This window comes from Chelonoidis abingdonii, chromosome 18 (genome assembly GCF_003597395.2).
Source record: "Chelonoidis abingdonii isolate Lonesome George chromosome 18, CheloAbing_2.0, whole genome shotgun sequence".
NCBI lineage: Eukaryota > Metazoa > Chordata > Testudines > Testudinidae > Chelonoidis > Chelonoidis abingdonii.
Genome location: NC_133786.1, coordinates 1,849,489 through 1,866,857, shown reverse-complemented (window position 1 = coordinate 1,866,857; position 17,369 = coordinate 1,849,489). Strand labels below are relative to the sequence as shown.

Below are 17,369 nucleotides of genomic sequence, written 5' to 3'. Positions count from 1 at the left end.
TCTACACTTAGCTCGGGACTGATCGATCCAGCGGGGGTTAGAAACATAGACTCAGACTTTAGGGTCAGCAGGGACCAATATTATCATCTAGTCTGACCTCCCGCACAAAGCAGGCCACAGAATCCTACTCATGTCTAGTTTATCTTCACTAGACGTGATAAATTGACTGCTGAGCGCTCTCCTGTTGACTCCGGTACTCCACCGAAGCGAGAAGTGCAGGCGGAGTCGACGGGGGAGCGTCAGCAGTTGACCTACTGCAGTGAAGACACCATGGTAAGTAGATCTAAGTACGTCATCTTCAGCTACATTATTCACCTAGCTGAAGTTGCATAGCTTAGATCGATTCCTCCCCCACCCCCTGTAAACGAGGCCTAAGATGAAGATTGGAGGGGTAGAGTGCACAGTAGGACAGATGCCCAAAGAGTTAAAGGTGTTAACATGATCCTGAAACTGTCCAACATCAACCCGTTTAAAACCAACTTAATTAAAAATCCTTTTGACCTTTTCTCCCCTCCCCCGGTATCTTTTGGCTTGGTCTACACTACACAGTTAGGTTGATGTCAGGCAGCTTTCGTTGATTTAATTATGTCAGTGTCCACACTACAGCCTTACTCCCACCAATGTAAGTACCATACTACAGCAGGAGGCGTAGGATTTACGTTGGCGTAGTGAGGGTCACGCAGTGTGTCTTGGTAGACACTGCATTACTTTCATAGGCTGCTGACTGTCTTTCTTGTCAATTTCACAGCTCCATGCTGAAGGCCTGAAATTGACAGGAAAGTCGAGCTGTCATGTGGTGGGTGGGGGCTCTCTCCCTGCTCCCAGTCAGGCTGTGCCCACCCTGGCCCCCTGCTCCTGGCTTCCAGCCCAGCTGCTGCCCAGCTCCCTGCTGGCATCCGCATTGCTGCCCATAGGCTTCCCACAGAGAGCCCTGGTACTGCACAGAGGCTCCCCATTCCCTGCTCCCTGCCATTGGGATCCCATCTGCCTCCCCAGGCTCTCGGCTTCCCACTCCCTGCTGCAGCCAGGCTCCCTGCGTGAAGTGGGGAGCCTAGGATGCAGCCTGGCTGGCAGCAGAGATCCAGGCAGTCACAGCATGATGGCTGCCCAGAGGCTCCTGGGAGCTGCCTGGATTCCCAGTGTGGAGCTCGTAGCTGGGAGCCTAGGTGTGGCAGGGAGCTGGAAGCCAAGAGCCCAGTGGTGCTGCTCGGGTTCTGGCAAGGAGCTGCATGTGGAGGTGAGTGCGCAGGCTCTCAGCCCCCCATGCTGCCCTCCTAAGGTGGTGGAAGGGCTCCAAGTAAGAACGTGCACCACCAACAGAAGGAGGGTAATGTGGGCATGAACCACTGCTGTAATTATTGTTGTGGTTGTAAATCGACTTAACCTAGATTGACTTATGTTTCTAGTGTAGATATGCCCCAAGTAAAAGAGTTAAAACATTTCAAATTTAAAATGTTTAGCGATTCCAAGGCCAGAAAGAACCATTATTATCCTCTAGCCTGATTTCCTGTATAACACAGACTAGAGAATTTCCCCAGAATAATTCCCAAGATCTCTTAGAAAAATGTCAAATCTTGCTTTAAAAATTGCCAGTAATGGAGAATTCACCATCACCTGGGGTAAGTTGCTCCAGTGGTTAATAAATCGTATCAGGTTCTTATAATTCTGCTCTGAATTAAATCTGTTCCTTCAATGGTTTAGATGGGCCAGACTCAAACAATTAGAGAAGTTACTTTATTACCCTCAGATCTGCCAGGAATTGACCACAACTGGGTAAACACTCACTTTTATCAACAGATGCTTCCATGTAGTATTCTCCATTTATCATGATGCCATAGGAGGGGACGGATGGGAACTAGGTCCAGGAGATAAAGCATAGGACTTGGAATCAAGTGATGTTGGTCCTCTTTTTATGGAACCTTGAGCAAATCACTTCTCCTCTGCGTGTCAGTTTCCATACCTGGAAAGTGGGAACAATAATAGCTACTGCATTGGCTTGGTGAAGGCTTAATGGATGGATGATGGTGATTGCCACAGAAATGACCATACACAATAAAGTGCAGTAGCTGAACCAGTTGAGACCCCTCGCAGCCCAAATTATGGTGTATTGAAGGTGTCAGTAGGAATGGCCTGATAGGGCCCGTCATTCTAGCCTTATTGTCTTCATTCATCATGGCGTGGCAGCATACTGTATGCATGGCAGAGAAGAGTACCATTCCAGTAACACATGATCACTCCTAATGAATGGAAATGCAAGACTGAGGAGAAGGGCAATGGCAGCTTTCAAACTCCCTTGAACCCCACCCAAGGGTAGAGGATGAAGCTGAGGATACCAACAGCTCTTCTTGGGAGGAGCTATTGCCATCCCCTGCTTGTCCTGAAACGAACCCAGGCTGTGGAACGTGACAGGGCAGTGGGGCCAGACCCAGGGTTGCTGACTGCCACCAGATTTCACAAGGTCCTGCAATTCACAATTCTAATAGCTACTTGGGATCTCGCCAGATGCTGCTGACAGAAGGGGGAAGGGTGAGTAGGAGAGACAGAGAGGCAATGTCATGGAGGGAAAGAGCTGGCTGGGGCAGAACAGGGAGCTGGGTATATTTGAGGAAGGGAGAGAACTGGATACAGGCCGCTTTCCAGGGAAGGAAGGGAGGGGCCAAGAAAGACATCCAGGGACAATGCCCAGAGGGAAAGCAATGGTGAAGGACGAGCTGGGGCCAGGTCCAAGGGTGGGGGAGCTGGGGTCAGGTCCAGGAGTGGGGGAGCTGGGGACAGTGCCCAGAGGTAGAGCAGGTGTGAGGGGAGCTGTGGACAGTGTCCAGGGTTGAGGGGTGCAGGGGCAGGTCCAAGGGTGGGGTAGCTGGAGAACTTGTCCAGTGGAGGAGAGCTGGGGACAGGTCCAGGGGTGGGGGAGCTGGGGACAGTGTCCAGTGGAGGGGTGCTGGGGCAGATCCAGGGGTGGCGGAGCTGGAGACCATGTCCAGTAGAGGAGAGCTGGGGCCAGGTCCAGGGGTGGGGGAGCTGGGGACAGTGTCCAGTGGAGGGGGGCTGGGGCAGATCCAGGGATGGGGGAGCTGGGGACAGTGTCCATGAGGAAGAAGTGGAGTGTGTCGGAGCGAATGCTTGGCATGGCCTGGGGCAGTCTGGGCAAGTGTCACCAGTCACGTGTTCCACAGTGTGTGCACATTTCGGCTGAATTTCCTGACGGATGAAGCCACACACATATTTGTATGCATGCAAGCACATGCAAACACACGCGCACTCAAAGCAGTGACTCTCCCTGTGATTTTTTTTTTTAAATAGCTCATGATGTTTACCTCAGACTCATTATTTGTGGGGAGAAGGGTCAGTCTCATGGTTCTTGGACGGGCAGGGCTGGGAATATAGGGTAAACTGCTTTTTGATGTGAACAGGTCCTTCCTAGTTAACACCATCTCAGTCTGAGTGTCAAAACACATTCACACCTAAATAAAGATTGTAATTAACTAGCACAGTGACAAAAAGAGGTGCTAAACCGAAGCCCAGCAAGCAGAGATGTGAGAGGGGAGTTCATGGCTACATCAGCCCTCTCTTTTATTTGTCATTTTCAGAACTGGAATATAATGAATCCCCAGCCCCAGGAGTGTGCTGGATTTCAGCCCAACTTATCAAATACAAACACTTGAAAACAAAGGTAGGGCAATGTTCATTCTAGCTGGACCAGAAAAGAAAGGACTGCGAAGCAAGGAGGCTCTTGATGAATCCCTTCATGCAGCTCCCTGAGTCTGTGCTGGAGCAGAGCTGGAGGAGGCACTTGCAGCAGTTTAGCAGAGTTGCTCTTTATAAGGTGTCAGCTGACAGGAGGAGCAGCCTGAGCTTCCATTGGGAGTGAGCGTAATGCTCACTAACTAGCGCAAGGAGCTGACAGCGCTAGCTAGACAGCTCCTGGGACAGTGCAGATGGGTGCTGGTCAAACTTCTTTCTAGCACTGCCAAAACACCTCAAGGCTGACTTGGCTGAAACACTCCAGGCTGCCCCAGGACTCATGAAATGATTCCACTGAACATGAGAAAAGTACCACGGTCTCTCCCTTTCTCTTGACACTTCAAGCAGCGGTATGACTGCAGCTTGTGTAGACACACCCGCACTAGCTTCCTTCAAGCTAATTCACTAAAACCAGCAGTGAAATGCAGCAGCACAGGCTGCATAATGGGCTTGCACTCAGGTAGTTAGCCTGTGCCACCACCACTGCTATCTTTAATGGGCTAACTCGAGCTAGCTCAGGTATGCTTACACATGTTGTAGTCACACTTCAGATTGCAGTGTAGAAACATCCTTAACCTCCCTATTCAGGTTTTTACACTCTACCCAGCACTGCACTGTCCAAGCGTGTCGAGACCAATCCCTCCACTTGTGCCTGGTAGAGACCAAACTCAAAGCATAGGCCTCGCCCAATCCTCTGGAGCAAAAGAAACACTCCTTCATGCAATAGAAATAGGCCACCCACGCTAGGGAGACATATGCCCTACATTTCCTCAGGCCTCATACTCCAGCCAGTAGAGAACAATGATTTTACGCACAGATTCACCAGCATGGAGTTAAAACCATAAAGGTCTTGATCCTCCAGTGTCTGCACAGGCCCAAGAAGGACTGAATAATGTGGACTTTAATAAAGGCAGGGAGAAATTCCGAGGCAGGCATGTTCTGCTAAAAGCCTGGAGTCCGTGGGCAGGTCTACGGTGAAAAAGCTGAGGCGGCTCAGCTGCAGCACTTTAGTGAAGACGGTACTACGCTGATGGGAGAGCTTCGCCCGTTGGCCTAGTAGTCCACCTCTGCGAGAGGCGGTAGCTGTGTTGATGGGAGAAGCTCCCCCATCGATCTGGCGCTGTCTATGCCAGGACTGGGAATGGTTGGTAGGCTAGGTTGGTATAACTGCATCGCTGAGGGGTGTGGATTTCTCACACCCCTGAGCCACGTGCTTTCCAATGTACATTTGTAGTGTAGTTTTGGCTGTATCACATTGTTCCCTGCATTCACAGCAGTCACACCGTGCAGTGCTGACTTGCAGGGCCTTTGCATTTCCTCTCCTGAACAAACCTTAGTGTGTGTGTGTTTGTGTGGGTGGGTGGGTGAGTGAGTCTAGAGGAGATCTGAAGTGACTATTAGACTTATTTTCCATGGTGAGCTATCCAGGGATAGAATCCAGGTCACCAAATAAAATAAATTAAAATAATAAACATGAGAACAGAATAAATGTATTGTAAAGGTTATTACAGGACAGGTTGTATACAGACATATTTATTACAGGGATAACAAATATTCACAATCAAAGGAAAATTTTTTGAAAATGGGCCCATTTTACCTAAATGCTTGTTAGGTTTTGTGATTTTTTTGTAGAGAAAAAGTGCGCCAATCTGGCTAAGTGTGACATCCCCTGGGGTGCAATCTGGATCGTGGAACCACTGTGCCACCTTTAACTCTCCAGCCCAGGCTGTCTGCTACATTGCTATGCTCGTGAACAACAACCCCCCCCGCCCCGCCCCCCAGCAAACTCTCATAACCTCGTGTACAATGCTGACATGTACATTTCAATAGGACAATGATGGTCAAGAGATTACGACTTTTCCAATGATACACTACATAAGTTTTATTATAATTTAGTAAAGTGGTGACCAGAACAGTGTAAACTATGGCAGTGAGCGTGAGCACATTTTGAAATCTGAATGAAGAAAACTGGAATTGTCTATATTTTTGATGTGAAAAGAGCCATTTTATTGCATGTCACAGACACATGGAAGTTTCAGAACCTGAAAAATATTCTTATGTGAAATTTTATGGAAATATTTTTCATCTGCGTCCCCCGCTATAGTTACTACGCAGTGTGGAAGTCTCTTTCTAAAAGACCTGCTCTTCTTCAGCAACAAGCGTTGGGCTTAACAGTATCTTTTCAGGGCAGTCAGGAATAATTTGCTCCACTGCAGGAATCACTGGATGCAGGTCTCTGACCTGTGTTAAGCAGTAGGTCAGACGAGATAGTCACAGTGGTCCCTCCTGCAAATAACTGTTTTTTGCCTTTTCACCAATGGGTGAAGCTTCCTGAAGCAGCTGAAAATTTGCAATACAGCAGAGCAGAAATTAGAACAGAAATTGCTTATATCTGCCAAGCATGAAAGTGAGGAGCGAAAAGATTTGTCTGCTACAGAGTCAGTACCACTGCACCTCTCCGCTTCTCAACTTGCAACTAGTTTCTCCCCTTTTGGCAGCAGTGTCTGTGGAACTCAGAGCTGTAATGAGGGTAGGCTTGTTTAGGACTGAGACATTTCCCCACTTTCCCCCTTTAATTATAGATTCTTTTGTGCAGTTTTTATTCATCAATGGCCTGGAGCCATTAGCTCTCCATTTGCATAGGTTGCCATAGAAATGTCAGGCATCGAAACAATACAGATGACCTGAGGATGCTTAGAACATGGCATGACCAACCTGCTTTGTCGCCCCCTGTGGCCCAGGATTTCATCAGAACCCATTTTGTAATACCTGGTGGCCTGGAGTCCTAATAATCGGGGGCAAAATGGCTGAATAGTTTGAGGATATGGATGGTATTGGCAGTGTCAGTGGCCACAGCAGTATATTTACTTCAGGGTGCATCCTCACCCATCACTCCTTTACCTTGCTCCAACCATTTCCAAACCATTCATGGATGTGGCTGCTGTGTTCTGAGTGAAGCTTGCAAAGACTGGCTGCTGTGCTAAAAAGCCAACGTGCCATAGAGATTTACAGAGTGTAGAGCCAAAAGGGAGCATTAGATATGCTAGTCTGACCTTCTGTATATCACAGGCCATTAACTTTCACCCTGTACTGAGCCCAATGTCTTGTGTCTGGCTAAAGCATCTCTTCCAGAAAGTGCTCCAGTGCTAGATTCACAAAGGAATTAGTCACTTGTGACATACCAGGGTGAAATCCAGACCAACGAACTGTGTCATCCCTGCCCTGGGATGCTATTTACAGTGCCTTTCTGCTGTATCCTCCAACCTGGACTGCTCACAAACTGCCTCCAGTGTGTAAGTCATCTCAGCCACGTCTGTGTGCTGCAGCCAGCCAGCCAGCCACCCAACCAGCCGCACTTTAGTTCTTGCCAACCTTAAAGAGTCCAACAGACTCCCAGTCCCAAACTTTTCCCCAGAAATGATGGCCTGTACTGCTCAGCCCTCTCCTGGATTATACAAACATATTGAGTCTATTGTTCCTTTAAGGGAATAATATGCACACAACTTGTTACCCCAAATGGAGTTATCCACTCACTTCAACTTGAACACACTGAATTAGATGAAACAGTAAAACAAGTTTATTAACAACAAAGAGGTTTTAAGTGAGTCCAAGTAACGAGGCATAAAAGTCAGAAATGGTTACAAGAAAAATAAAGATAAACCACTTACTGGTACCTAATTTTAACAAACTACATTAGATTCAAAGCAAAGTTTTCTCATCACATCCTTTCAGCACTGAGTCTGAACTCTCCCAGAGTCCAATGGCTGCTTTCTTTACCTCTACAAGTGCAGTGAATGCAATGGGAAGGGGGAGAGGGATTTCTTGGAGTGCTTGTCCCTCGTTTTTATAGTTTTACGAACACACTGACTGGTAAACCACACACCTCATTTGGAACCAGAAGTACACAACCAGGCAGCAGCAGAGATAAACAAAAGGAAATACAGGACAGTGCTGTGTTAAATGAAAAATGCTAAAAATAAAGGGAAAGATTAAAAAACAGATTTGACAAGGTAAGGAAACTGTTTCTATGCTTGTTTCATTTAAATTAAGATGGTTAAAAATGGACTTTTTCTTCTGCATAGTAAAGTCTCAAAGCTGTATTAAGTCAATATTCAGTTGTAAACTTTTGAAAGTTAAAGAAGTATAGATTGGGTGAATGGACTATAAGGTGGATAGAAAGCTGGCTAGATCATCGGGGTCAACGGGTAGTTATCAATGGTTCCATGTCTAGCTGGCAGCTGGTATCAAGCAGAGTGCCCCAAGGGTCAGTCCTGGGGCAAGTTTTGTTCAATATCTTCATTAATGATCTGGAGGATGGCATGGATTGCACCCTCAGCAAGTTTGCAGATAACTCTAAACTGGGAGGAGTGGTAGATACGCTGGAGGGTAGGGATAGGATATAGAGGGACCTAGACAAATTAGAGGATTGGGCCAAAAGGAATCTGATGAAGTTCAACAAGGACAAGTTCAGAGTTCTGCACTCAGGATGGAAGAATCACATGCACTGATACAAACTAGTGAGTGGCTAGGCAGCAGTTCTGCAGAAAAGGACCTAGGAGTTACAGTGGAGAAGAAGCTGGATATGAGTCAACAATGTGCCCCTGTTGACAAGAAGGCTAACGGCATTTTGGGCTGTATAAGTAGGAGCATTGCCAGCAGATCCAGGGACGTGATCATTCCCCTCTATTCAGCCTTGGTGAGGCCTCATCTGCAGTACCGTGTCCAGTTTTGGGCCCCACACAAGAAGGATGTGGAAAAATTGGAAAGAGTCCAGCAGAGGGCAACAAAATGCTTAGAGGGCTGGAACACATGATTTATGAGGAGAGGCTGAGGGAACTGGGATTATTTAGTCTGCAGAAGAGAAGAATGAGGGGGGATTTGATAGCAGCTTTCAACTACCTGAAGTGGGGTTCCAAAGAGGATGGAGCTCGGCTGTTCTCAGTGGTACCAGATGACAAAACAGGGAGTAATGGTCTCAAGTTGGTCCTGCTCCTACATGACCTCCTGAGGTCCCTTCCAACCCTTATTTTCTATGATTCTATGAAAGGACAACCATAATGTTTTGTTCAGATTTACCAACATTTCAGAGTTACAAACATCCTCCATTTCCAAAGTGTTCATAACTCTGAGGTTCTACTGTAACTTCACATACAATATTGCCACACATATTTTAATCAGGACAATATGAACCAGAAAATTATGAGTTTTCAAATGATACCATCCAAAAAAATTATTGCAATGGTGTGTAGGGTGTGAACACAGCAGTAGATTTTGTCACAGAGCCTATCTGCTACTTAAGGTACCACTAGTATTCACAAAAGCCCTGCTCAGCTGCTGCCTTGTTCTGGACTCTTACATCATAACTCTTAGGTGGTCATGCTATTCAGGCAGGATGTGGGCAACTGCCAGTTCAAGCCACCTGCTGATGAGTAAGGGTTTGACTGAGGATCTACCACTTGTCAGGTGAATCCTCTTACCACTGGGCAATGGAATATTCTGAAGTGGGAGGCCTCTCTCAGCTTCTCCTGTTGAAGCTGTTTCACGTTGGCTAAGTAAGGAGCCATTAGAGCAGAGGGACTGGAGCCTGGCTGTCCTACCTCCTAGGTGAGTGCCGTCCTGTCAGGGGTTGGCTGGGTGCCACAAGCCAGCAATATCACCTAATGGTGATACTCCAGGGGTGTAATACCTACTGGAGAGAGTTCAGATGCATCACCTACTGGCTAGGTGGCAGATCTGCAGAAAAGGACCTGGGGATTACAGTGGACGAGAAGCTGGATATGAGTCAGCAGTGTGCCCTTCTTGCCAAGAAGACCAACGGCATATTGGGCTGCATTAATAGGAACATTGCCAGCAGATCAAGGGAAATGATTATTCCCCTCTACTCAGCACTGGTGAGGCCACATCTCGAGTATTGCCTCCAGTTGTTGGCCTCCCACCACAGAAAGGATGTGGACAAATTGGAGAGAATCCAGTGGAAGGCAATGAAAAGGATTAAGAGGCTGGGGCACATGCTTTATGAGGAGAGGCTGAGGGAACTGAGGTTATTTAGTCTGCAGAAGAGAAGAGTGAGGCAGGATTTGATAGCAGCCTTCAAGTACCTGAAAATCTGTCCCCATGCATCTATAACCCATGGGAGAGAGAGTGAAGAGTAGGGTGGTCCTGGCGATATTGCTGAAGGCATTCTCCCAGTTAGTCCCCCTGGAAAAATTCACTCAGCTGATTTTAAAGAAGTGATGTTGGAGGCTTTTATTTATCTTTAGGTGTGTTTAGCAATTGGGCTAATAACATCACAGAATAATACAACAAAGAATTTTTTAAATCTCATTTAGGAGTTACTCTTCGTGCTGTGTATTATTTTCCATATTTCTCTTGGCTTGGGCCATGAAACATGATGAGCGGTTTCATTTTTGTTCCTAGTAATTGGCCGGTTTCACGGAGGGTATTTCATGCTCTACCACAGCACTCCAATGTCTGTGTTCCAAACACTGCAGGGAACTATTTATGGTTTTGTTTGTTTGGGAGGGGGGTGTTAAACTGTTTTCTCTAGAATTTTTAAAAAATATTCCTAAATTCGAGGCCAAATTTGGTCTGACATTGTCCCTTTTATTTGCCTGTTTTTTTATAGACTGGAAGCATACCATGCCAGAGAGCAATATTTTCATGGTTTTCCAAATGTTTTCTGTTCTTGCTGTTAGTCTGGATCATAAAAGATCTCAATGATGCTTATGAAGAGTAGATCTGTTGGCGGGACCTGCAGATTTGTTTTTGTTCCTGCTGCTTTCACTTGTATAGAAATGAATTTCTAATGGGGGAAATGCTCTTTCTCCAGTTGATAGTTTATCTTTCTCTTTTCAGGTGCTTTGGCTCTGACTGAAAGAAGGAGGTTTTGTTTTACTGGCAGAGGAAGAGCAAAGGGGAGAGGTTCAAAGGACTGGCAGCTCCCAGAGCGCACTCCAAACAGTAAGACCCATCATACTTCTATAGCTTCAAGCAAATGAACAAAACAAATCAGAATCATTTCAATAAGTGGCACAAATAAATTAACAAAGCAGGTGCTTTATACATGAAATAGACCAGGAGTGACCTTACTGAAGTTTTGATAGGGACACTGGCAATATAGTTATATTTTTTAATATCATTGTAATAAAATAACCCCAGCAGCCAGATATTGACTTAGCAAAATAGTGTTAATCCATCATATTATAACAGGGCTTCTCATGAGTGCTTGGTTCCTGATGTTTGTTTAAAACAAGTACACAAAGTGTGTGTTTTGGGAAAAAATCCAAACTTTTAATTGTCTCAGCTTCCAATGGTGGAGCCTGAAAGGATGCCATAAGCACAACTTTTACTGCTACCTATGGAAAATATGCCTGTTTTTTAAACATTTTTGTTTATAAGTTTTTAAATCAGACCTTTCTCCAAAAGGTCAACTGTATTTTAAAAACTAAAAAAGGTTATAAAGAAAATGACCCAAAGTATACCCATTATTACTGCCAAGTTACAAGAGCAATAGGGTGTGATCTGAGTCAAAAATTGCCAGTTGTTAAAAAACACAAACCCTAAGAATATAGAAAACAATCAGATGAAATGTGCCTGAAATCAGTGCTATCAGAATTCTCTGTGCCGTCTAAGGCCCTGGACTCGTAACCACTCCAGTGGGACTGCCCACATGCAGAAAGTTGCCCATGTGAGTGTTTGCAGGAACAGGATTCAAACTGGTGTCCAACTCAGGATGCTCTGGAGGCACTGAAGAAACCACAAAGTTATCTGAAAGCAACTTGCTTCATCCTGAGTGCGACCTGTGATGGCTTCCCCCTGGGGTGCACCTGGGATTAGGGTACCACTGAGCCCTCTAACCCAGCAGTCTGGGCTCCCTCTCACACTGTGCTGCTGTGACAAGCTGCAGATCACTCCCGGTCCTGCACGTCCACCTGCATTCACACAGGCAGGGGCACACTCAGCTGCAGTTACATGCTGTCTGACCAGCCAATGCATAAACCAACAATAGGCTACAGCCAAAATAACCACCAGCTTCCCAGCTTAGGACCCCACAGCTGTACTGTCCTGCTGTGGTCCAAACCTCAACCAATATGAATGTTTTATTCAGTTCGCCTCCCCCTCAATGTGGAGGGGAAATGCAACAAGCCTGTGTTAAACCAAGCTGAGATTTTTCCCCTGACACTTCACTTAAAGGCACACTGAGTTTTAATTAAAACATAAAACAGGTTTATTAACAACAAAAGATAGATTTCAGTGATTATAATGGATAGCAAACAGATCAAAGCAGATTACCTAGCAAATAAAGAAAAACGCAAACTAAGCTTAACATACTAGATTGAATATGCATTAGTAGTTTTTCACCTGAGTGATGGTGCAAGCAGGCTGCAGATTCTTAAGGTGGAAACTGCACTTGCTTTGCAGTTTGGAATCCCCAAACTTTTCATACATAGGCTAGAAATCCCTTTAGCCTGGGTCCAGCACTGCGCCCGGTTCAGTCTGTTGTTCCTTAGATGCTTCCAGGAGTTTTCTTCTGTGGGGAGTGAAGAACTAGAGATGATGACACTCCTGGCCTTATATAGCTTCAGCATATGGTGGGAACCCTTTGTTTCAAAACTTGGTTGCCAGACCAGTTTGTGGAAAAATACAGACATCCCAAAAAGGAGTCCAGAGTCATGTGGCCTGGTCATATGCCCTTGCATACCTTACTGAGTCATAGCAGCCATTACTTACAGGCTGTCTGGAACGTTCACAGGAAGGTGAATTTCTTCCAGGGTTCATTGTCTTTGCTGATGGGCCATCAGCACTGTGTGGCTTCTTCATTGTTGTACTTGGAAGGCTAGAGTCAAAATGATAAATGCATACAAATAGGATAATCATATTCAGCAAATCATAACTTTTCCAATGACACCTTACATGACTTGTCTAGTACAAAATGCATCATAATTATGCCATAATCATATCATAATAATATCACGGTGAAGAATATGGAGTGCAGTGTCATACTACCCAGGGGCATCCCTACCCATATGCAAAGTACATAGCTGTGCAGGGCACCAGGTAATGTGGAGCCCCAGATTTTCTGGTGCCCTACAGAGCTGCGTGCTGCTCCAGCCCCTACTCCTCCTCTTCCCCATGACCTCCGCCCTTGCTCCACACCAGCCCCCCCCACTCCATCCCTTCCCCAAAGCCCCTGCCCCTGCTCTGCCCCACCCCGCCTCTTCCTGCCCCTGCCCCTGCCCCGCCCCACTGGCGGCAGTAAGTGGAGCAATCCAGCCCCAGTCTGCTTCGCTCCCCTGGCTCGCAGCCACACCGCCAGTGAGTGCTGGGGGGCGGTTCCCCTTTGCCCCCCAGCCCCAAGGCTGGGAGCAAGGGGAGCAGAGCAGAGCAGGCTAAGTCGCTCCACTTCCTGCTGCCCCGTGAGTGTGGAGTCGGGTCTGCCCTGGACTCACCGGGCAGCAGGAAGTGGAGTGACCTGGCCCCAACTCTGTCTGCCGGCTCATGCTGGGGGGCGGTTCCCCCTGCCCCCCAAGCCAGCGCCCCCTCCCCCACAGAGGTCTGGGGCTTCACATAGCCCCCCACAGGGCGGCTGCATAGGGCACTAAAATGACTAGGGATGGGCCTGATACAACCTATAAAACCTTTGTCTTAATATAACCCCACAGTTAGAAGAAACAAAACTGCTGTGGCTCCAAACTGTGCACATTTTTTTTTTCTTAAAACATGAACCTCTGCCATCTCTCTGGCCTCTCTCTTGTTAACTAGGAAATATTAGGGTCTGAGCATCTTGGGAGAAAAACTTCTTCTGTTCTTTTAATCAAATATAAAACTTACCTTGATCCAGAGCAAAGTCCAAAGGCTTCTGTATCCCTCTCTTTTAACAGAACCTTCTTGCCTCAGTAATGTTTTAAAAATTTCTTCTAATAAACCACATAAAGTTATGAGAGGATTATATTCTGCAGGCCCCTCTCTATGAGACCTAATCAGAAGTTAGGCCTTCCAGATGTGCTGTTGGAATTATGTTGGGGGCAGTTCTCTGCCCTGTGTTATGCAGGACGTCAGACTAGAAGATCACAATGGTCCCTTGTGGCCTTGGTAACTATGAATCATAGCCTCCACCAAACGATGTCAGGACTAAGGGCAATGACATTTTGTGTTACCGTGCTATGCCAGATTTCACAATGGTGTAGGTGAATTGTAATCAAATCTGGCTCTTTGGTAAGATGTAAGTGACGGTTTCTATTTTTTTTTCTACAAATTCATGATTTTAACCCGAGGAAAGGTGACATCATGTGTATTTTACTTTGTGTTTATAAAATTATGTCAGGTAGTCAATTAACCCCTTCTTTGTTGGAACTAAATGGCTCAGGAGACAGGGCTAATCCCCAGAGAGGAACCCCCCATACTTGAAGATTCTTTTCCAGTTCCATTCATAGGAGATTGGCTACAATGTTCCAGTTGACCCTGCTGGCTAGATTTCTTGGGATGATGTCTTTCTTCCTTGGTCCCATCTGGCCCAAGGATTTGATTGTTCCTTTGGACAGTGCCCTGAACGGGGGCAGAGATTGTATGCTGCATTGCCCTAGAGTAGTCCCTGGAAGTCCTGTAACCTAGAGAGGCTCTGAGGCACAATTTCCCCCACCCCCACTTGGGTGGTAGCAATGACCTAGATCTGCAGCCAATTATGAGCCCTCCTGCACCAGCTCCGTGGTATTGGCCAGCACACTGTAAGGGATGGAGCCAAGACTCCACCCATTCCCCATCACTCCCCACCTACCTGCTCTGGAGTGGGGGCCAGCAGGTGCACAACTTGTGACTTTTGCATGCCCCGTTCCCCTCTGTGGGTGTTCAAGCCAGGTCACAATCTAGCCCTAGGGAATTACCTAAGACTCACCAAGAGAGAAACCAGAGCCCTGAGACAGCAGGCGATCAGGGCATGTGGCTAACTTTAAGCACATGCCTGAAGTCATTGGGGCTGCCTCATATGCTTAAAGTTTGGTACATTCTCTAAGAACTTTGTTGAATAAGGCCTTATGATGAGAACTCTAGCAGAAACTGGAGAAAAAATTACAATGCAGATATGATTAGCCCAATAGCCACCATCAGATACCTCCCTCCTCAGCGGCAGTGAGTGATGGCTCCAGCACAGCACGCTTAGCAACAGCCAGAAATTTTCCTTTTGTGGACAGAATCTTCTGAATCTGAAGACAGAATCTTCACAATGTCACTGAAAACTTCAGATTAGTTAGAAACATTTCAGCTCATTTTAGAAACCCAGAGGCTTGAACATTTGTGTTTTTAATCAGTGCTGTGTTTAGAGAACACGGGATAAGAGTGGGGAGAAGATACATTTTTCAGAGCAGAGGTGAACTAGGAAATTATGTTTTCTTGAACTCCAGAAAACTAGTGAAATGAAATTGGGACCCTGCCTGAAACCAAACAACCAAGCAATTCAGGGTTTAGGCTGAATGTCCGAGTTGATGTTCCACCACTAATTGTGTCATTGTGCTTGCCGTCGGGAAGAGCTGCATGGCTTGTGCACAATTTCATGCACCTTTCTCAGGACCTGGCAATTCACAGATTCTTTGCTTGGAATTCCCTTGCTATTGTGAGTATAGGTCAAATCTGTATCCCCTACACACACATTTTATGGTTTATTTTTTGGAGATAATGAAAAAGAAAATATATTAAACATAAAATATAATTACAGGCTTTCAAAATATTTGTGACTCCCTGATTAGTTGAAGGTTTGTACAGTAGTGATATAATCTGGCTCTTAAAATTGGTAGGTTTTTTTCTGATAGGATGTAAAAAGCTGTAAATATGGCTGCTGATTCAGACTTCTAACTTCCCTGTAAACATGGAAATAGAGAGGGTTTGAAATGGGAGCAGTTGACTAAACAGCTTCTGTTACCATTTATTGTGTGAATGTTAATTTAATAGCAAATCAGTGATGCTGTAATCAGTTGGTTTGGTGCCTAGGTCCTGTAGGCACAGAGGCCTAGATCCTCAAAGATATTTAAGCACCTAATTCCCATGAGAGTTAGGTACCTAAATATCTTTGATTATCTGGACCAGGTAGCCCATGTGCTAAAGATGTGCATGACATTTTTGGAAGTCTCACTGCATCTTCCATTTTTTAAAACACGTTTTGTTTGGAATTTTGGGATTTTACAAGGAAAATCAAGCTGTTTTAAATTAAGCAACTAAAACCAAGAAGTAGTGCAGGGCACAGAGCTCTCAGAAGTGCTCAAAGAGAGAGTAGATCAAAAACTTTGCTGACGGGGTGCCTGGTGTATCCTCTATAGTGGCCAGGGGAAGTGCTTGGAAATGGAGAAAGAGCCAATTCCAAAGGAGATTTGTTTGCCTCTTACTAGGTTCTAAATTACAACAGATGCATCTTTAACGAAGTAGCCTTAATCTTCAAACATGTCAGCAGAATATTGCAAGGCTCTATTACTGCTCACTTGCTAGTTACAAATTCTAAGCAGATGATTAGTGTTTAATATATCAAACAAACTGGTAACATGCAGGTCTTCTAGACCTTATTCCTGCACACACACACACCCCCAAGCAAACATATGCTGAAGAAGGCATATGCAAAATACAAAGTATGCTGTTCTCAATTAACCCCATGAGGAACTAGAGCTACTGGTGCAGAAAGTGAAACTGGATATTATAGGGATAACAGAAACATGGTGGAAAAGTAGTCATGACTGGAGTACAGGTATTGAAGGCTATGTGCTGTTTAGGAAAGACAGAAATAAAGGCAAAGGTGGTGGAGTAGCAGAGAATCCTTCCAGCAAGTGACCTGTGCCCCAATGCGCAAGAAGGACAGGCAAAAAAAACTCCAGGGCCTCTGCAATTCTGCCCTGGAGGAAAATTCCTTCCCGACCGCCTCAAATATGGTGACAGTTAAACCCTGAGCATAGTTGGGCAAGACTCACCAGCCAGCACTCAGGAAAGAATTCTCTGTAGTAACTCAGACCCACCTCATCTACATCCGCATCAAGAACCATGAGCATACATTACCTGCTGATAACCAAAGATCAGTTGCCAAAATTATAGCCAAAATTAGGCTATCCCATCAATACGCATCCCCATCCATAAACTATCAAGCTAGTCCCTTAAAGCAGATATGTCTTTGCCCCCATCTAACTCCCCTTGGAAGGCTGTTCCAAGAATTTCACTCCTCTAAAATGATGTAGAAACTCCATCTAGTTCAAGTTTAAAAGTTCCCTAGTGTCCAGTTTTAGATCCATTTGTTCTTGGTCCACATTGGTACTAACTTAAATAATTCCTCTCCCTCCCTAATATTTACCCTCTGATATATTATATAAAGAGCAAGTCATATCCCCCCTCAACCTTCTTTGCTAGGCTAGACAGCCAGCTCTTGAATCTTCTTCATAAATAGGTTTTCCATTCCTCGATCATCCATACTAGCCCTCCTCTGTATCCTGTTCCAGTTTTGAAATTCCATCCTTCTTAAACATGGGAGACCAGAAACTGCACACAGTAATTCGAGATGAGGTCCTTCACCAGTTGCCTTGTATAATGGTACTAAACACCTCCTACCTTTGCTGGAAATACCTTGCCTGAGCATCCTAAAACCGGGTGCGGCACGATAC

At 45.8% G+C, this 17,369-nt stretch overlaps 1 protein-coding gene across 2 annotated transcripts in view; it reads left to right on the top strand.

Moving 5' to 3' along the window:
• PKNOX2 (PBX/knotted 1 homeobox 2) overlaps positions 1 to 17,369 on the top strand; it is a 640,658-nt gene that overhangs the window by 247,919 nt on the left and 375,370 nt on the right. For both annotated transcript variants that reach the window (XM_075073480.1, XM_032767003.2), the window contains exon 3: positions 10,600 to 10,704. The gene's annotated coding sequence lies outside the window, so the exon portion shown is untranslated. The remainder of the gene's footprint in view (positions 1 to 10,599; positions 10,705 to 17,369) is intronic.